We start from the raw sequence: 21695 nt of genomic DNA, 5'->3' as shown, positions 1-21695 counted from the left end.
CTGCTCATAGATATTACTTGCCATTGTTTCTCACCCAAGTAACATATTAGGTCTACTGTTCTAGGCTGCTGAATAGTACAACCTTTATATCTGTCTAATGTCTATATTTCTTTTTATTAAAATATTTATAATCTCTTTTGCATACTCCATTAGAATAGATTACAGGACCAACTGATACCTCTGTATTCCCCTTCGGATAAAGTTAGGGTAAAGTCCAAACATTCCTAGTTATATACACTGCATTAACAGTTTTATCATACTGCAATATAAATATGTTCATATGTATTGTATCAGTCACAAAAATAGGTATATTTATTATCAATCAAATCAGTCATCTTCTAATCAATCAAGAAAACAGTCTTGAAACAAAATGAATGAATTCCAGCTGTAAAATACATCTTGTGTTTTCTGAAAAAAATTTGGGCAATATGTAGTCTTTCACTGCAACTGTATGCTTAATACATTTTTGAATGGCAGTGGCGGTTAGTGACTTCAAATTAAAGGGGGGCTGCAGAAGACAGCTGAATGGGTAGGGCCAATGGGAAGGGTCTGGCCAACTAGAAAGGGGTGGAGCTATGCACAAAACCACAACATCTGGAACTTTAAATACACTCCCCTAAGTGCCAAACCATCATTACGAGAGTCCAATTAAGACAAAATGAAGTGTAGAAAAAAAATATTTCAAAACATTGGCTATATGACAGCTTATTTAATATATCAATGGAAACACAGAGGTTGTGAGGCATGAAAAAATAAATTACTTTTTAAATACATTACTGGAATGCCAGTCAAAATCAAGTATAAAAAAAACAAGCAGCACTCAACTCAAACCACTTCTCCTTGCAGTGCAGTTCCAATTATAATTTATATTCAGCTTTATAAAATTACTAAGCAACATGCTGAAAGTAGCAATCTCTGTGATACCCCCACTTGTAAAATTTTTTTTTATCCAAAAAAGACCTGCTGCCTGACAACTATCTACTTGTTTCATGGGGAAGACATGATCAAAGTAAAAAATGAACAGCAAATAAGAAACAAGCTCGAGGTAAATTGCTTAAAGGATCACTGCACAAGTTAAGGACCATACATGATAGATTAGCATTCTATTTAGTTTACGGGTAAAGCCTGCAAAGATGACTGCAAGTCTCCAACAAATGTAATGAGCTTCTGAAAATACTGTAATCTTGTCATTTATTACAAATAATGTCATATGCATTTCGATATCCAAGGCTTATACGTTATCTAGTTATGCAAATATTCTCTGAATGGCAACAATAAAAAAGGCTTTCAATGTTGGTAATTCTTTAACAATATGCTTATTGAAACTTACTTGCATCTTACAATCTCCGACAAGCTTACCTGATGGTCATTAAAGCATTTCTACTTAAACACAGAGCAACAGGGCACTGCGACAGCATGCATTTTCTGAATAAGAAGCATAAATCAACAGTATAAAAATATGACAGAAAACAAGAACATTCTGCAAAATCAAGGACAGATGAAAAGCCACTGTTGTACTTGTGTCCCTCTTGGATGGAGGAATACTCTGCACACTTACACTGCATAACTGCTCCTTGCCTTGCTTGGACACATCAAGAGTCACTACATGGGGGAGTGGGGTGCAACAACTATGTCACAAGTTGAAATGTCTCTGGCTGATGGTGATGGCTCTGACACTCATACCTCTCAACCTCAGAGCAAGAAATCTGGAAAAAGCCATACATAGAAGTGGGACACAGGCCCAAAAATAAGGATAATTTTTAAATATTGCTCTTATAAACTTAGAAAGATAATAGAATAGTAGGTCTTGCATTAGTATGAATTTTCTGAAGGGTATGAAATCTGAAAAAAAATGTCTGGCATTATTTTCTAACTTCAGTCTTTAATGATTTGCCACTAATTTGCCAGAAAACACAATTTTATGAAAAGTGGATCAAAAATGTGATGCAAAAATATAAAATTGCCACAGAATACAGCTGGGAACCTGTCAAAGAAGGGAATTTTTTTTAAATATTAGTATTGTTAACTTGAGCAGCTGACAAAATTAGAGACTCTACATGCATTTCGGAAATAAAAAGAATTTATAACTCTGATCATTACAGTTATTTATAATTGTAAACCCTCCACGTTTTCTTCCAAAATTGCTATTTTGCTGAGGGATTATTAGGGGGAGAGCAACATTTTGAGCCAAAATTGGGGACAGTTGAGAGGTTTGGATATTCCTAATTCTATAAAGTGATTTATTTGCATGTACCTCTCAACCTCTTAATGCAGGAAATCTGGACAAGGCCAAATATATTGGGGGAACACACAAACAGTACTAAAAATTGCTCTTGTATAAACTTAAGACAGTTGATAGAATAACAGGTCTTGCTTTAGCATGCATTTTTCTGAAGGTTACAACGTCTGAAACTTAATGTCTGTTATTATTTAGTGACTTCATTCCTAAATGATTTGCCAGGAAATCACAAATTTTATGAAGAACAAACCAAAAATAAGAAGCAAAAATCTATTCATTCACAAAAATAAAGTTGAGAGGTGGTGTCAGCCCGGTGCTGTCTTAGAGGAGTTGCTTGCCTTATTCATTCACAAAGTCATGGTCGAATGCAGCCATTCCAATGTCCCATTCCTTGGTTATTTCACCCCATTTACCATAAACACTGTAATGTGCATACTGCTTTACTTCTGTGATGATTTGGATTTCATTTGAAAGTTTTATTTTGCATTTTACAACACAAACACTTAATAGATATCTGCTAAACAAAGCAATGCAGTCTCACAATGAATATAGACTTAGCATTAAAACTTCTCTGCCCTTGAAACTCACATTGATTGAAACAGCATTGAAACCAACATTCAAAGAAAATACATTTTGCCAGTGGCCGATAAAGACTTTGGGCTGTTTTCAATTCATAGGCCCCTTGCACATGAAACATACACATCCTCTTTGATACACCTTCCTGATTGTATTAAATTAAACTATATATTGCTTGTACAATACAGTACAGTTGTTAGATGGCATTTTAAATGTATTGTTTTAAACATTTTTCCACTAAACAATGAAATAAAATGGATGCACCAATAATGGCTAAACTGCCCAATTCAGAACATTTCCATCATAAAAGTCTACTCAAACTTCTACAGTCCACCAATATCAGTAAATATGCACAATCTCTTAAGTAGTAAAAGTCATCTAAATAATTCCACATTAAAGAAATATGTAACTAATGAAGAGGTTGCTGCTAGCAAACAACTTTATATTTCATTGTTTCATCTACAAATAAAGTGGCTGCTGCCCTTCAGGAATAAATTGCCTATGTTGCATTAAAAAAATGATAAGCTATAGTAATATTGCAATAGGGAATGGACGGCATACTGATAACAGGTTCATTGTTACTAAGTACCTTCACCAAAAAGGACTGCAGCATCCACCACCCCTTTACAACACAGTACAGTATCAGCAATGCATCTACCTACTGTGGGAGTAGAACCCAGAACTTCTGCATCAAAAGCAAGGACACTACCTGTTGTGCTATGAACAATACAAGCCAACTTAGCATAAGCCGCACTAAACTTTAGTTCCCCTGCAGCTCTCAGCTCCTTGTAAAATCTACTCAACTATCAACTGTATCTCTGAACTTTGCAGCACAAGAAATCTGGAAAAAGCCAACATTTATTGGGGGGGGGGACAAAAGCCCAAAAAACAGGGACACATTTTAAAGTTGCTAGAATAAAATGCCATGTACCACTAAACATTTCACTGCCAAGACTAGAACCCAGTACCCTGTGCAAAACAGTCAGAGCAACATACTACTATGCCAAATCAGCTATTTTGTGAAATAAAGGAAGACTGAAACTTAAATGGCTACTATTTAGTGAATTCAGTTCTCACCATAGCTCTCAAACTCTTAGCAAAAACACCTGGATAAAGCCAGTAATTGAGGGAATACAGCCCCCAAACATATTCAGTGAATTCAGTTCTCACCATAGCTCTCAACCTTAGCACAAAAAACCTGGATGAAGCCAATAATGGGGGAATACAGTCCAAAAAAGGGACAAATTTCAAATATCCATCTTATAAACTTAGAAATTGCTAGAATAAAAGGTTCTGTGTTACCATGTATGTTCTGAAGTATATGAAGTCTGAAATTCAAATGCCTGTCATTTTTAGTTATTTAACATTTGTTAACCAGGAAACTCTGACTTGGAACAAAAGCCAATTTTCAGCACAGGGAGAAACACTCCAGACACATCTTTGTAAGATGGGAGGATATGCAGACTCCACACAGAAGGCACCCCAGCCAAGAATCAAACCAGAGAAGCTGTATCTGCCAAGCAACAATACTACCACTGCATCACTGACTGTGTAAGAAAGCAAAAACACAGAAACCACAGATTTTATGAGGAACAGAACGCATATGAGGTAAAACTCTGCAAAATTTGGCACCCCAGCCAAGAATCAAAGCTGTAGCTGTCAGGCAGCACTGCTACCACTGCACTATGGACTGCATAAGGAAACAAGATCACAGAAACCACAGATTTTATGAGGAACAGAACAGAACAAATATGAGGCAAAAATCTGTACTAAGATGGTAAGACATGCAGACTCCACACAGAAAGCACCCCGGCCAAGAATCAAACCAGAGAGGCTGTAGCTGTCAGGCAACAATGCTACCCCCTGCACCACTGATTGCACCACTAAGGGTGTAACAATCATACAAAAAACACAGATTTTATAAGGAACAGTACAAATATGAGGCAAAAATCTGCAATTTTATTTTTAGAAATGGTGGTGGGTAGGAAATTCAGGACCTTGCCATCTGCATCCAAGGTACACAGGGTTCAAGCCTGAGGTATTCTCTACCCACCACCATGAGTTCTCTCTAGCCACCAGTATATATCATCTGGGGCATTTCACATACACACACTTCTCTGAATCAAATACATTAAAGGGCCACTACAGACAAAAAACTGAAAAAAGTATGTATGTACACGACAGCACAATAACTGCTTATTATTAATTTTACCCCTGAGCACCCCAACTGGAAAGGGCATGTTAATATCTTGATTTCTTGGACAGTTACTTTTTGCCCATAATGCAGTGTGACAACCAAACCTCTCAGCCTTGTAGCACAAGAATTCTGAACACAGCCAAAAATATTGGTGGAGGTGACGGGAGTAGCAAAGGCCCAAAATCAGAGACAGATTTTAAATACTTCTCTTATAAACTTGATAGAATAACAGATTTTACATTTATATGTATTTTACAACACATATGAATCCTTTAACTCAAAAATATCCCGTGTCTTTATTCAATGGCTTCAATCCTCAATGTTTATGAGGAACACACCAAATATATGAATAAAAAGTCTGGGCATTACATTGTTAAGTATGAGAATCCTCACAAAGTGTTAGTGCGTGATTTGGAGTGACACCTGTATGCATTTCCTACAAAAACATTGCAGAAATGTAAACAAATAACTGAGTTAGCAATTTTTTTTTTTTAGTGTCAGGTCCTGTCTTCCTGCCACCTTCCTTCCCTGAGTCAGACACAGTATTGCATTTTATGGCTTGCCAAGCTTAGCTAATTTGTAAAGGTAATTTCAGTGGCCATCAGGCTTTGAGTTCGGTAAGGACCCATGAGGGGAAAAATGCAGCTATAAATTACATTAAACAATTTAAGAGGTATAACTTTTCAGGCTGAGTAGTCTTATTAAAACTGCAGTGGGTGAGAAATATACACACACACACACACACACACACATACACACACACACACACACACACACACACACACACACACACACACACACACACACCCTTTGTCCCAGTCGACACACACGTATATACATAATACCGCAAAGCTCCGTGAGCCCAAATTTCAAGTTCCAACGTAGTAATCCAAAGCTCCATGAACACAGTCTCCCAACTTGAATAAAAGTACCCGTGCACTCCAATGTAATCCAAAGCTCCAGTACCCGCATACTCCAATGTAGTAATCCAAAGCTCCAGTACCCACACACTCCAATGTAGTAATCCAGCTCCATCAGTCTCCATTTGAATAAAAGTACCCGCGCATACTCCAACGTACCGTGCACACACAGTAAAGTCCCGCCTGCAAGAGCATGATTAGTCCAGCCAAAAACTCACCTCCTGACTGGTTAGCCTGCAGATGATGCAGTCCGATGTTCCTCTATTCTGTGCGGTCATCACTGCACATACTTCTGGGCATCTGCGGGGCATCTCTGCTTTTCCCCTATCCGGACTGCTACCAAAGCAGTCTGGAGTTGTGTCTGTGAGTCCAGTGCATGCGCACATGTGTGCAGAGTTCTGGGACTTGTACAGTTTAAAGAAATGAAGTTTTACATATTAAAGAAGTAAGTTTTCTGCTTTTTTCATTTTTTTAATATGTTTATTTTGGTGGGAGGGCTGCAGTCTTGCAGTCCTATACCACGAGCTGCCCCTGTTGAATGGACATGTCCTAGGTAGAGTCAGAAAAGGCAGGGCTCACAGGAGGCATGAGAGAATAAGGACTTCTGAATCTTATAAATCCTTTGGTTACTGCTTCCGAAATTAGTTACCCGCTACCTGCTGTATACAGTCTTTGATAAGAGACAACTATTCATTCTCAGCTTTGGACAGTGTTATCTTATCTGTAACTACAAAAGAGCAAACATGGAGGCAGTGAATGGTTCTACCCCTTCAGAATTTCTACTAATTGCTCAGGGGTCTGTCTCTATGGTTTAATCAATTTCTTGCACTTTTTTACAAGGGTGAAAGCCTTTAACCATTACTTAAACACAAAAGTTATGAATCTTTTCCAATTTGTTTTACTAGGAATTTCATTCAGTAGTAGCTTCATGCCTAATCAGGAAGAATGCTTGCTTCACTTGCTTTTAATATAATGTAGACTTTATTGATAAGCTACTATAGTACATTAAAGCTTGTTCAGACAGAAAGAGGATGCATCATACCCTCAATTGCCAGTGGCACTTAATGGCCACTCATTACCCGCGGTGGTTGTGCTGCGGTAGCGTTGTTGCCTCACAGTAAGACGCTGTCCGGTTCAATTCGCAGCTAGAGCATCTTCTGCATGGAGACATGCATGAATGGGCATACCTTCATTGAAGGTTGTGCGTCAGGCCTGGCAAGCCGGTACGTAAAAATCAACTGCCAATTATTATCAGACCGGTGTTTCGCTGTGGCGACCCCTAACCGGGAAAAGCCGAAAGACACAAACAAACTTTATGGCCACTCATTCATTTGAAGTAATGAAGGCTTTGATGTCATTAACATCTATCTTTAATGACTATTGGAGGTGCATCAGAGAGGCTGACTTACAATGAAGTTATCTGTGATACATTCTGCTCCAGCTTTTGTTCTGCTTTCTTCTGTTCTTAATCTTTCTGATTTGTACCATCTAAATGCTAGAAAAATTGGCACTTAATCAGCAACATGTAGCTTTTACATCATCTCAAGGTCAAGTATTTTGGCAGACGCTGGTCTTCTTCTGCTCCATATTTTTCTCATTGTCTTCCGCCTTTGAGACCTTCTTTACTTTGTGTTTAAATTTTTAATGTAATTCCTCCTACATGGAAACATGTGTTAGTATGATTTTATTTCATAGGTTCATAGATTAGTACTAGGCTAACTGCCCTTGCGAGCTATTTTAAGCCTAGCCAGTTATCCCTTGTGAGACTCAAACCCTGCACCTTGCGTTTGTAAGGCAAACACCTTAACCATTAGGCCACCCTCCCAATACCTCTCAAGTTGTTACATTGGTATTCAAGAAATTTCTTTTATTACTTTTTTGGCTTTATCACCACAGTGATTTTACTTGAAGTCCTAGCCCACTTTTGACACCAAATATGAGATGCTTCCAAGACCAAGAACTTCATGAATCAGGGAGAGAGATGCTTCACATCAAATTGCAAAAGCAAAAAGTTATATGCAAACTTCACCAAACAATTAGTTTCATATTTTGGCATGTATTCATAGTCGGAGGCTTCACGTTTTCATAGTAGTAATCTGTGAGAGTGGTGCTACATGGCTATGCAAATCCCAGACTTTCAGCATGAATACAGAATGTGAAGGAGTTGTTATAAATATACCCTCTATCTCAAAAATGAAATATACTTAATACATAAGTGATAGGGGACAGCTAATATGCTGATAAGAGGCCTTAGACATTTGAGTAAGAGTACAATTCACAGACATGAATCTATAATTTGATAATGAGCATGCTAAGCATGTAAATAGCCCTGAACTTATTCCAGTAAACAGCAGTTTTCCAGGAGAATATGAAAATGCAAGGGGAGATCAGTTGGGTAAATGTTTCATTGTGGTGCTTGTGCATGCTTGCACATATTACTGAAGGGCGAAGGGGTCGCTTGGGCAAATGTTTAATTTTGATGCTTGTGCATACCTACACATATTACAGAGGGAAATGTTTCATTCTGGTGCTTGTGCATATTTGGACATATCAGTGAAGGGGTCACTTGGGGAAATGTTTTATTGTGATGCTTGTGGATTCTTGGACATATTTCTAAAGGGGCCACTTGGGTAATATTTCATTTTCATGCTTGTGCATACCTGGAAATATTACTGCAAGGGGTTGCTTGGGGAAATCTTACATTTACTACTTGTGCATACTTGGACATATTACTGAAGGAGTCCCTTGGGGAAATATTTAACTTTGGTACTTGAGCATACTTAAATATATTACTAAAGGAGTCACTTAGGTAAACATTTCATTTTCATGCTTGTGCATACTTGGACATATTCCTGAAGGGGTCGCTTGGGGAAAATGTTTCATTTTGGTGCTTGTGCATAATGGGACATATTCCTAAAGGGGTTGCTAAGGGAAATAATTCATTTGTGCCAGGGAAGTGCTTGTGCATACATGGTCAGACTGTTGAAGTGATTGCTTGGTAAAATAATTTATTTTGTGTCATTTGACTGCTTGTGCATATTTAAGACAAACTAATGAAGAGGTTGCTGGGGGAAATAATTCAGTTTTGTGTAAGGGAAGTGCTTATGCATACTTGGACAAACTACTGAAGGGGTGGCTGGAGCCAAGTTCATAGACTGCATCTCCAACATCAAAGGCAAGGTATTGCTTTTATCAATGGATGTGTGTACCATGTGGGTGTCAAACTATGAATTGTAAAACTACATCATTTGCATATGTCGCTTTACAACATTTCTCATTTGCATCTCATTATTTTTAAGGCCTTTGCCATTAGCTTAAATGGCCTCTAGGAATCTTGCCTTTGCTACACTCCTTTGTAAACATCATGGATACTCCTACCATATTTGCGTAAGCGACTATGAATACCAGTATTTTGTCATACAGCAGATTAGTAAGTGACAATGATTTAATGATTTCATTATTCATACCATTAGACATAGTCATTAAATTATGCACTGCTCTCTCGTACACTTAAAACATTTAATCAAAGAGTTCTTTTTTTTTTGTATTACATATTTCATTTGGCACAATTTCTCAATGCACCATATAATGACAACCTGTAATTATGTTTTGCTTAAAATCTACAAAACAAGATACTTTCAGAAAATGTCTGTTGAAGAAAAAGACAATCCTCAAGATAGGAAAATGTCAAAGAAAATCAAACAGAGAAGTAGTGTAATGTAAGTGCAACAATGTTATTGGATTGTGGCACCAGGTCTACCCATTTAGTTATATGAACTGTCTCCACACTGCAACATAACTTTACTTACCAAGGTTATTAGGATAAGTATCAATGTATGCAAATACTTCCATGGAAAAAAATGTTCCAGTTGGTTTGGTAGTCATTCATGGGACAATGTGGAGAATGTTATCTATGGAAGTGCATATCCTCAGTGCTTAGTGCACAATCTGCAATACACAAAGCTGAATCCGTCTCATAAGGGTTGTCCATATTCATTGAATCCCTTACATATGTCAAATATAAAATATGAAGGTACTTACGTATTATCGCAACCAGATTTCGTGGTTCCAAATTTCGCATACTTCTATAGAAAGGAGGCCATTAAACACTGCAATGTGGTATTTACAGTGTTTATTGCTGTGGATTAAGTTTGCATTACCTTCAGGAAAAGAAACATCATTTCCGAAAACCCTCTTCCAGTTTTTGCATGCATTACACATGCACACTTACGTTATCACATCTGCTACCTTTCTGATGAACGGATTCCTTGCACTGAATGGAAGGCTTCCTTCAGAGAAGGCAAACACAGACACAGAAAAGATTCTTACAAATAAAATGTTAACCAAAACTAACTGTAAACATATGAGCAGGTCACACTGAAAAACCATGCTACATGCCACAAATGACAAGGAGAATCGCACCATCAGGCAGTAAGATATTTTCCGAAGTGTCAGTAACAGGAGGTGTTTTCAGAAACTGACTTTGTATCTTCCGTTTTGTGTAAGGTGCGGACATTGCTTGTTTCTCAAATGGGGACAGTTTCTAATAGTACCTTAAGTGAAAATCTTGATACATAAAGTAGGAAAGGCAGCAATCCTTTGGCTTGACAAATGTACACTGTAGAAGGTTGTAGGGTGTTTTTCGTGACTCGCATTCCCTTTCCTAACATTGTAGTGAGAAATGCAGGTACTGTAAAGCATTTCAGCAACATGGAGTTACAGGAGCAATGAGGCACGTCATCCACAAGTACAAAATTTCATCCATACTCCTCTTCTGGGCTCATACCCACTGAGAGAGACTAATGCTTAATTCTTGATAGACCCTTTTTTAGGTTAAGCAACCTGTTCCCGTGCACACCAAACAGAATAATGTCAGTGCGGAAATCTGGTTGCGATAATACGCAAGTACCAATATGAATTAATGTCCCTTTGAAAGACCCCACAACTTTTACATAGATCTTTAATTCAGTTTTAGTTATCACTTTTTCACAGGTTCATAGGTAAATACTAGCCTAGGCAACCAGTCTGTAGACTACTACAAACCTAGTCAATAATCAGAGGTCATAATCAAACCTTGTACCTTGTAGCTAAGAGGTGAAAACCTTAACTATTATGCAACCCTGTCCCCATTTTTCTCATAGGTTCTGCTGGGCTCTAATCAAAATCACCAGCAATTCTCTTTAAAAAGTCCATCAGACAACCTCTTTCTTCTCTCTGGCACTACTCTTATGCTAAATCAGCCCTCCCTAATAGCCGACTCCCTCCATCTTTACTCCACAGCTTTCTAACCATTTGCACTCCTTGTAAAAACTATCAATTCACTTTTAGTAAAACTACTCTCTTCAATAAATTAACTTTCTATTTCTCTGAACTCGCTGTCTCTATTGCGTAATGCTATATAATATCCATATCAATTACTTGAATACAGCATAATGATCAAATTGCTATATCTGTACTAGTCCAACCATAACCCACCCACTTCTTCTGAACTGTTTCACACCATATATGTAAATAATCTAGTGTGCCTAGCTTAAATTACTATTTATATAACTCAGTGTACCCTCCACTGTTTTGTAAAAATATATAATCAATTGTGTGCTTAAGTATAACTAGTGATTACATTGTGTGTAAACAATAACAACTGAGGGAACATGACAACTGTGAAGGAAATTTGTGCAAGTGCTGAAATTGCTGATCCTCACAGAACATTTCAGATTAACCCAGGGGATTGCAATGATATCCTGATGTCATTGCACTAGTCAGGCCCACTCAATAGGGACTGTGATGGACTGCCATGAGAATGATGTCTACCAGCTTAGCACTCACAACCTTTTGTGGGAACCATCACTCCCCAGGGTTAACCAAAATATTTGGGTGCCTAACTGGCAAAGGATCATATTAGGTATAGCCAGTGTTGGGTGAATGTGGGGACCAGGGGGCATAAAACCAGAGACTTTTCAGGGTCAGTGGGAGGTTAAAATATATACAGAGAGAATGTTGTGGTCTTTAACTCCTTGGGGAAGTTAACATTCTATGTAGCTAATATTGCTTGTCAGTATTCTGCTACATAAATAGTCTGATAGCACTGTTCACACTGTCTAGGCATTTCCCATCAATGTGCAATGATCTCAGAATTTCCTTTATTTAGTGGCATACAGGGTGCAGCAACTTGCATGGGGGAATCCACCATGTAAAGTAGTTTTTTCTTCATGCTGAAATGTTGATATTGGTCACATGTTGCTCAGAATACAGCTTTTTGGAATCACAGTTGGCAAAATATGAGCAGACCGCATCTGTTTCAGCACACGAGGATTACGGATTTGACATCTGTTCACCTCTGAAGAACTATCATCTGCCCCAGATGATCCAAAAATTCATGTTTAGCTTACTAAGAACAATATGTGTTCTGTTAGGATACTGTTCTCCAAATGAAGTCTCACAGCATCAAGCTCCCCTGAGCCTTCATCTGGGATCCCTTTCTCTCTCCTTCTATCTTCACAAAGACTGGCTATCTAGAGCACCCTTCCATTCAGTCATTATAAAATTATGACAAATACCTAATTATTCTATTTATACATTATTCTACTGCATAGTGGGATTTTAATTCAATTTAGCATTGTTATTAATAAAGTATACCTAGAAATTACCTAGACACATTATTGAGAAACAGATGTGGATATTCCCATGGCATTAAACAAAATTGTTAATGTACTTTCAAACCAGTCTTCATAAAAATGATGGCACCTTCATACTTAATTGCTTTTGTACTAAAATACTGCAGTTTTTCACTGATTCTTATAACATTCAACATTAATCACATACCTAGACACTAACAAAATATATATTACATTAGTAAATAAAAGAACAACTAAACCATATGTCCCCCTCCCTCTGTTTGTGCTTTATAACAAACGATATAACCCTGCTACTGTCTAAAGTATTTTGCAAAGATTTTCAATGTCTACAGTATTCTCTTGTACACTGTGCACATTTTGCTGGGAAAGGCCTACTACTTGCACTACTTTCAAGTGTACAAGTTCTTTCTTGTACAAGGAAAATGTAGAAGGCAGAATATATTACCCGTGTCAACCTACATAGACTATCAAAGCATTCTAACCACATAGACACAGTAACAAAAAGATTAAACATTCACTTTGATAATGTGCAATAATGTACTAAAAAAATTTCTGTTGGCAATTTAATTTGGTCTGTAATAAAGGAAATATGAATGCCTTATTATAAGGCTTCCTTGATAAACACTTTTATAAGAACACATTGCTAAATCATCTGCACACAGTGTGCAGATGATAAAATAAAATAGTAAAAACTTTTTAACACCAAAAGTTGCAGATTTACAATCTTGCTTAAAAATAATATATTCTAATTTTAATTTACAGCAAGTCCAAAACATTCTGTTTGGTTGTGGAATGAAAATTATGAAAAACAATTTTTGATAAATTTGTCTTGACCACACAAAATAATTAAGCATAAATATTAACAGAAGAAATTTGTAATGAAAAAATACTTCATATAAGACATCTGTTTTTTTTATTCAAGTATCTGTGCAACCTTTAAAGAGACATTAATAGTGGTTTGTATATTATATTTGGAGATCACAAGAGGGCAGTGCAGATATGTCAACACAATTCTTAAAACTGGAAGCTCAAAGATGTGGTAAAAGCTAGACAGTCAGTATAAAGAAAGACCATTGTAGGTACTACAGGTAGACAAACATTGACTAATAGTACAGTGAGCATATTCAAGTTTTCACTTACCTGAAAATTAGTTAATAAAGGACAGATTAGAGACTGAACCTTGGCTCTAGCTGATTATTACCTGTAAAAACTATATGCTATACAAAATCACAGAAACACACACTGCAGTTGCAAGACCCATACAATTTCATGGAAAGACTCTGATAAACGAAATGCATGACAAAAAATATTTGAATCATGTTTCTTGAGTCACAGCATAAGATATTTGCATCTTTGTGGAAAAGAATCAGGATATTTCATGCCATATAATTTACAGTACATGGAAGGTATATTTCATAAATTCCAGGAATATTCAATATAAAGCACACTTCTTGTTCAACAGTGTAACCTCGCACACACAATGCTGAGGACTGTGGCATATACATTACCATGTCATATAATAGGAATACTCACTGGGTACACATAGTGATAAGGACTGTGGGGCACATGTCAGAATGTTGTATGGCAGGAATAAACTGGGTACAAAGTGATAACTGAGCTAAGGTGAACGTGTTGCGCATCTGACAGAATAGTTATCTAACAGTGTGCTCCTCCACCAAGTATGAGTGGATGACCGCAACTATTATCAGTGCAGACTGAATGAAAAAAATGACCGCACTATGTTTATTTATTCATTTATTCATCATTTATTTTTCACCATTTGAAAACATCAAGGCACAAAATGTCTTCCTGGCTTTGTTTTAAAAATGTAAACATTGCTTTCATGACTAGAGTTACTGAAATATATATATATATATATATATATATATATATATATATATATAAATATATATAATGTTTATAATCAAAATCTCAAATGCCATTATGTGAACTTAGATTATCGAAAGGCAGTTTCCAAAGTTATCATAACGGCGATTCAAGATATGTCAAACCCGCAACAGTGAATGCTAGTGTGCATTCGCTGTTGGGAGATCAATATTTCGATCATAGATCGTACTACAGTGGGGTTCGAGAACTTTGCTGTTTTCCACACTGTAGTGCGATCTCAGAGTTGTAATATATAATCAGCAGGGGGTGTGGGGACTTTCCCCCCTGCAAAATGAGAGGATACAGTCACCAGAAGTCAAGCTACATTTCTATAATATCAACAATGCCTACATCGAACAATCGGTGTTTTGAAGGTGTCGTACTTTAGACTATTTAATGTTGTAATTTTCGGCATTTTTGTTCACGTAAGTCATCATTCGTGGAATCGTTGTTAACATTTTGATAGTAAACCATATATATATATGTGTGTGTGTGTGTGTGTGTGTGTGTGTGTGTGTGTGTGTGTGTGTGTGTGTGTGTGTGTGTGTGTGTGTGTGTGTATGTGTGTGTGCAGTTTCTGAACACTGTTGGTTATGTGTTTGGTTAACAAAGTCTACTGGGTATGCTTTACATTAAACATTGACACTGTAGGTGTCAATAGACAAAAGATAGATTGTCAACTTCTACTGTTGCATGATTTATGCTTGTTTGGAGATTGGTAGCATTTTTCATATTAAGGTTGTAGGATAGCTTTAGTTTCATGTGTGTGCATGTTTGTGTGTGTCTGTGTGTGTGTGTGTGTGTGTGTGTGTGTGTGTGTGTGTGTGTGTGTGTGTGTGTGTGTGTGTGTGTGTGTGTCTCGTAGTGTTTGTGTGAGTCTCTGCAATTTAGGGTTAGATAATAATTTGAATGATATATGTGTGTGGTAGTGGGCATGTGCTATGTTTGTCCTTATTTTTCTTATTAGGGGATACTCTTAGGGAAAGGGTTTTTGATAAGCTAATGTGTCAGGCTAGGGTTATGGACAGGAGCAGGGTAAGAGTTAACACATATGAGAAAAGAGGACTGGGGGCTATTTATATGTGTTTTAACTTTTGTGATTTCATTTTATTTCAGGAAATTTAGTTCTAATGGGTTTGTGTTTCAACACTGTGATGAGCTGACTTTTGTATTTGTTTCACAGTGAACTCAGAGCATGCAACTAGAAAATGGGTTTTCTTGCAGGTGGCAAGCCCTCCTGTGTTCCCTATATGGAACCCCCCCCCCTGCTTAATACATATTCCAAGTCCAAGATCACACACTACTGCAGCCCTCATTCTCCAAATTATGTATGTATATATATATATATATATATATATATATATACATATATATATATATATATATACATATATATATATATATATATATATATATATATATATATATATATATATATATATATATATATATATATATATATATATATATATATATATATATATATATATATATATATATATATATATATATATATATATATATATATATATATATATATATATATATATATACATATATATATATATATATATATATATATATATATATATATATATATATAGCCACTGGGGATGCACAAGCCAGTGCATTTCTTTGGGCCGGGCCCAAGCCCAGATAAATGGGGAGGATTGCGTCAGGAAGGGCATCCGGCGTAAACTTTTGCCAAATCATACATACAGACAGCAGTACAGATATAAATGCTGGATCAGTTGAGGCCTGGGTTAACAACGACCGCCACCAGTACTGTTGGCCAACAGGGTGCTGGCAGAAATTGGGCTACTGTTTGCTGAAGGAGGAGAAGAGGGGGAAGGCATGCCTGAAGGCAGGTAAAGGCTAGGAATGTGATAGTGAGGGTCGGAACTTTGAATATTGGCAGTATGACTGGTATAGGGAGAGAGCTAGCTGATATGATGGAGAGAAAGAAGGTTGGTATATTGTGTGTGCAAGAGACCAGATGGAAGTGGAGCAAGGATAGGTGTATCGGAGGCAGGTTCTAATTGTTTTATCATGGTGTAGATGGGAGGAGAAATGGCGCAGGGGTTATCCTGAAGGAACAGTATGCTAAGAGTATTTTGGAGATGAAAAGAGTGTCAGATAGAGTGATGTTTATGAAGCTGGAAACTGATGGTGTAATGATGAATGTTGTTACTGCATATGCTCCACAAGTTGGGTGTGCGATGGATGAGAAAGAAAAATTTTGGAGTGAGTTGGATGAAGTGGTGATGACTGTACCCAAGGGTGAGAGATGGTGAATGGAGGAGATTTCAATGTGCATGTTGGTGAAGGGAACAGAGGGGATGAGGAAGTGATGGGTAGGTATGGTGTTAAGCAAAGGAATGCAGAAGGTCAGATGGTAGTGAATTTTGCGAAAAGGATGGACATGGCTGTGGTGAATACATATTTTAACAAGATGGAGGATCATAGGGTGACATACAAGAGTGGAGAAAGATGCACACAGGTGGATTATATCTTATGTAGAAGGGCCATTCTGAAGGAGATTGGAGACTGTAAAGTGGTGGCTGGGGAAAGTGTAGTTAGGCAGCATAGGATGGTGATTTGTAGAATGACATTGATGATCAAGAAGAGGAGGAGGAGTGTGAGGGCAGCACCAAGGATCAAATGGTGGAAATTGAAAAAGGGTAATTGTGAAGTGGAGTTCAGGGAAGAGTTAAGACAGGCACTGGGTGGCAGTGAAGAGTTACCAAATAGCTGGGTAACTACAGCAGACCTAGTAAGGGAGATGGCTAGAAAGCTGCTTGGTATCTGGACAGAGGAAGGATAACAAGGAGACCTGGTGGTGGAATGAGGAAGTACAGGAGTGTATACAGAGAAAGAGGATGGTGAAGAAGAAGTGGCATTAAAAAAAAGGCAAGAGTCAGAGCTGGACATGGCAGAGTTAAAGATGTTAAGATTTGCACTGGGTGTGACGAGGGTGGACAGGATTAGGAATAAGTATATTAGAGGGTTAGTCCAGGTTGGAAGGTTTGGAGACAAAGCCAGAGAGGCAAGATTATGTTAGTTTGGACATGTGCTGAGGAGGGATGCAGAGTATATTGGGAAAAAGATGATAAGGATGAAGCTGCCAGGTAACAGGAAAAGGGGAAGGCCTAAGATAAGGTTTATGGATGTGGTGAGAGAGGACATGCAGGTGGTTGGTGTGACAAAGCAAGATGTAGAGGACAGGAAGAAAAGGAAACAGATGATCCGCTCTGGGGACCCCTAATGGGAGCAGCTGAAAGAAGAAGAAGATATATGGATTCACTTTATAATCTTGAAATACTGAAATATCGAATTTCAGTATTTTGAGACTATAAAGTCAAATGTTCAAAATTGTGAAAGTGCATGACCGTGACTTCGGATATGTCAAATTCATGGCTATGGTTTTACAGTACATGACATGGAATGTATTGTGTGGATAGTGTCCACTTTAGTGTGCGGATTTAGGTGGAATTTAAAGTAAGTGAGTATTTTGTAAGGGGTTTGGGTAGGTGTTTGAGTCCATGTGAGAGTGTTTGGAAGTTGTACGTGTGGGTTAGGGTAGGCAGGTAAAAGTATGAATGTCTAAGTGTTGAAAGTGGTGGTGTTTGTATATATGTGATGTGTGTGAGGGACTGTAGAATGTCTGGTTGTGAGTTTACTGTTTTCTGTTTGGTGTGATCTCGGAGTTAGTATAGATATATATATATATATATATATATATATATATATATATATATATATATATATATATATATATATATATATATATATATATATATATATATATATATATATATGTGTGTAGCAGGGGTGTGGGGTGCTTATTTGTAGTGTAGGTTTGTTAATTAGTTTGTTAATTTGTGTTTTTATGTCTGTGTGTGTGTTTTTTTTTTTTTGTAGTGTGGGTAGTGTAGTGTGGTGTATGGTGTGTTCAACTTCGCGATTTTTACTTTCAGGGTTTTGGGGTTTCGGTATTTTGCAGATTCGACCTTATAGTCTTGATATACTGAAATTCGATGTTTCAGTATTTCGAGATTATAAAGTGAATCTATACATATATATATATCTATATATATATATATATATATATATATATATATATATATATGGGTCTACCTGAAAAACACTGACAACGAGATAATTGACACCACAAAACTGGAAGTTCAAATACATGAAACTTCACATGACCTACAAACCACAATCCTGACAAGCAACAAAACAAAACAAATACCTTTTTCATAAAACACACACACACAACACAGCACACCAAAAACCTTACAAACCTACAATAAACCTTACATACACAACTATCTATGCACTAACCTTAACCCAAACCCTAACCCTAAGGTCCGTCACTATCGCACACCCGCCTAACCCGTGCCCTAACCCTAACTCACTTAACCCGCCCCTAACCTTAAAGTCTGTCACTATTGCACACTTACCTTACCCGCACCCTAGCCCTAACTCACTTAACCCACCCCTAACCTTAAAGTCTGTCACTATCGCACACTTACCTTACCTGCACCCTGACCCTAACATCCGTCACTATCACACACTTACCTTAATATGTCAGTGTTCTTAGCGTCAGGGCTTTCAATCATCAGTCTTCTCCGTTGTCGATCTTCCGGTTTCGGTTATCTCGTTGTCGGCGCTGTCAGCGTTCGGTGTTTTCAGGTAGACCCATATATATATATATATATATATATATATATATATATATATATATATATATATATATATATATATACATACACACACACACACACACACACACACACACACACACACACACACACACACACACACACACACACACACACACACACACACACATATAGGTTTACTATTAAAAAAAAACTAAATTAAGAACAAACTTTGTTCATGTTTTCGACTCATATTACTGACATTCTGCATATTAATTAGGTTAGAATGTCGAATCTCATACAGACAAATGCAAATTCAGTATTATTCAACATCCTTATTCACCTGCCTGCTTTTTAGCAGTACAAACGTACACAGTTTAGTTCTGCACAATGCTGTAACTCACATAATTTCAGGGGGCCAAGCCCCCTGCACCCCCACATGTAGGGCTGTGCCCCCCACACCCCCTGCAAACTATATATTCCAACTTCATGATCACACAGCGAGGAAAAGCATTAATTTCCCAATCCACACTGTATGCAATCTGCATTTGTAACATCGACCATGTATAAGCGAATGCACAGTGGCATTTGCTGCACAGGACACTCAAACATTTGAAGGTCGGCAATACAGGAATCGGCCAACTAACTTTTGACATTCCCATTTTTGACAAACCTTCACTCTTCATTTTGATAGCAAACCATAGATATATATATATATATATATATATATATATATATATATATATATATATATATATATATATATATTGCAATTGCAACATATCTTCATCACATATGTGCTTGAATAACAAGCATTTAGGAGATCTGGAATAAATCATGATTTAAAAACAGTGAAAAAAATCTGAACCCTAATTTGAAGACCTGAGAGATGGTTTTGCTTATATCCACTCCAGCTGAATAATCTGATCTGCTTCTAATTGTGAATTTTCTACAAAGCAACTATTTTGCTATCCAGTTATTTAAAAGCAGTTAAAAGGAGCGAAAAAGGTATTGAAAGTTTAGTTGTTACAAAATTTAATGTAATTAAAGTCACACTAATATGTGTGTGTGTGTGTGTGTGTGTGTGTGTGTGTGTGTGTGTGTGTGTGTGTGTGTGTGTGTGTGTGTATATGTAGATGTATATATATGGTTCTACCTCACATAAACGAAACCCCAAAACACCGACAACGCAATCACCGAAACCACATAACCGACAGTGGCGGCTGGTGACTTCAAATCACAGGGGGGCTGCAGGAGACGCTGAATGGGTGGGGTCAAGTGGAAGGGGTGTGGTCAACCATAAAGGGGAGGAGCTATGCACAAAACCACAAAAAACTAACTTTAATTAAATACGCTGCCCTGGGTGGCAAACCATCATTATAAAAGTCCAATCAAGACAAAAATAAGTGTAGAAGAATAAAAATATTTCAATGCATTGGCTGCATGACAACTTACTTAATATCTAGATGGAAACAAAAGGTTGTGAGGCATGAAAAATAAATTACTTTTTAAATACATTACTGGAATGCCAATCAAAATCAAGTATAAGAAAAACCAGAAGCACTCAACTCAAACCACTTCTCCTTGCACTGCAGTTCTAATTATAATATATTCAGCTTTATTAAAGTACCAAGCAACATGCTGAAAGTAGAAATCTATGTGATGCCCCACTTGTAAAAATGTTTCTTATACAAAAAGACCTGCTGCCTGACAACTTGTTTCATGGGGAAAACATGATAAAAGTAAAAAATGAAAAGCAAACAAGAAACAAGCTCAAGATACATTGCTTAAAGGATTACTGTACAGGTTATGGACCACACATGATTGGCATTCTGTTTAGTTTACGGGTAAAGTCTGTAGAGATGACTGGAAGTCTCCAATAAGTGTAATGAGCTTTTTAAAATAATGGAATCCTGTCCTTTAATACCCAAGGCTTATACATTATCTAGTCAAGTATTCTCTGCATGGCAGCAACAGAAAGGCTTTCAATGTTGGCAATTCTTTAACAGTATGCTTATTAAAGCTTACTTGCATCTTACGATGTCAGACAAGCTTACCTTATGGTCATTAAAAGCATTGCTACTTAAACACAGAGCAACAGGCACTTTGAGTAATAAGCATAAATCTGAGTAATAAGCATAAATCAACAGTACAAAAATATGACAGAAACCAGACCATTCTGCAAAATCAAGGACAGATGAAAAGCCACTGTAGTACTTATGCAGTGTGTCCTCCCCATCCAAGGTAGATACAACTACTCCTTGCCTTGCTTGGACACATCCAGAGTCACTACATGGGGAGTGGGGTGCAACAAGCATGTCACAATTTGAAATCTCTCTGGCTGACTGTGATGGCCCTGACACATTTGTCATACCTCTCAACCTCAAGAGCAAGAAATCTGGACAAAGCCATACACAGAAGTGGGACAAAGGCCCAACAATAAGGACAATTTTTAAATATTGCTCTAATAAACTTAGAAAGATAATAGAATAGGTCTTGCATTAGTATGAATTTTCTGAAGGGTATAAAATCTGAAACTCAAATGTCTGTCATTTTCTAACTTCAGTCTTTAGTGAT

Source organism: Protopterus annectens, chromosome 4.part1 (genome assembly GCF_019279795.1).
Source record: "Protopterus annectens isolate FY-2018-M chromosome 4.part1, PAN1.0, whole genome shotgun sequence".
NCBI lineage: Eukaryota > Metazoa > Chordata > Ceratodontiformes > Protopteridae > Protopterus > Protopterus annectens.
Note: the sequence above shows the minus strand (reverse complement) of the source record.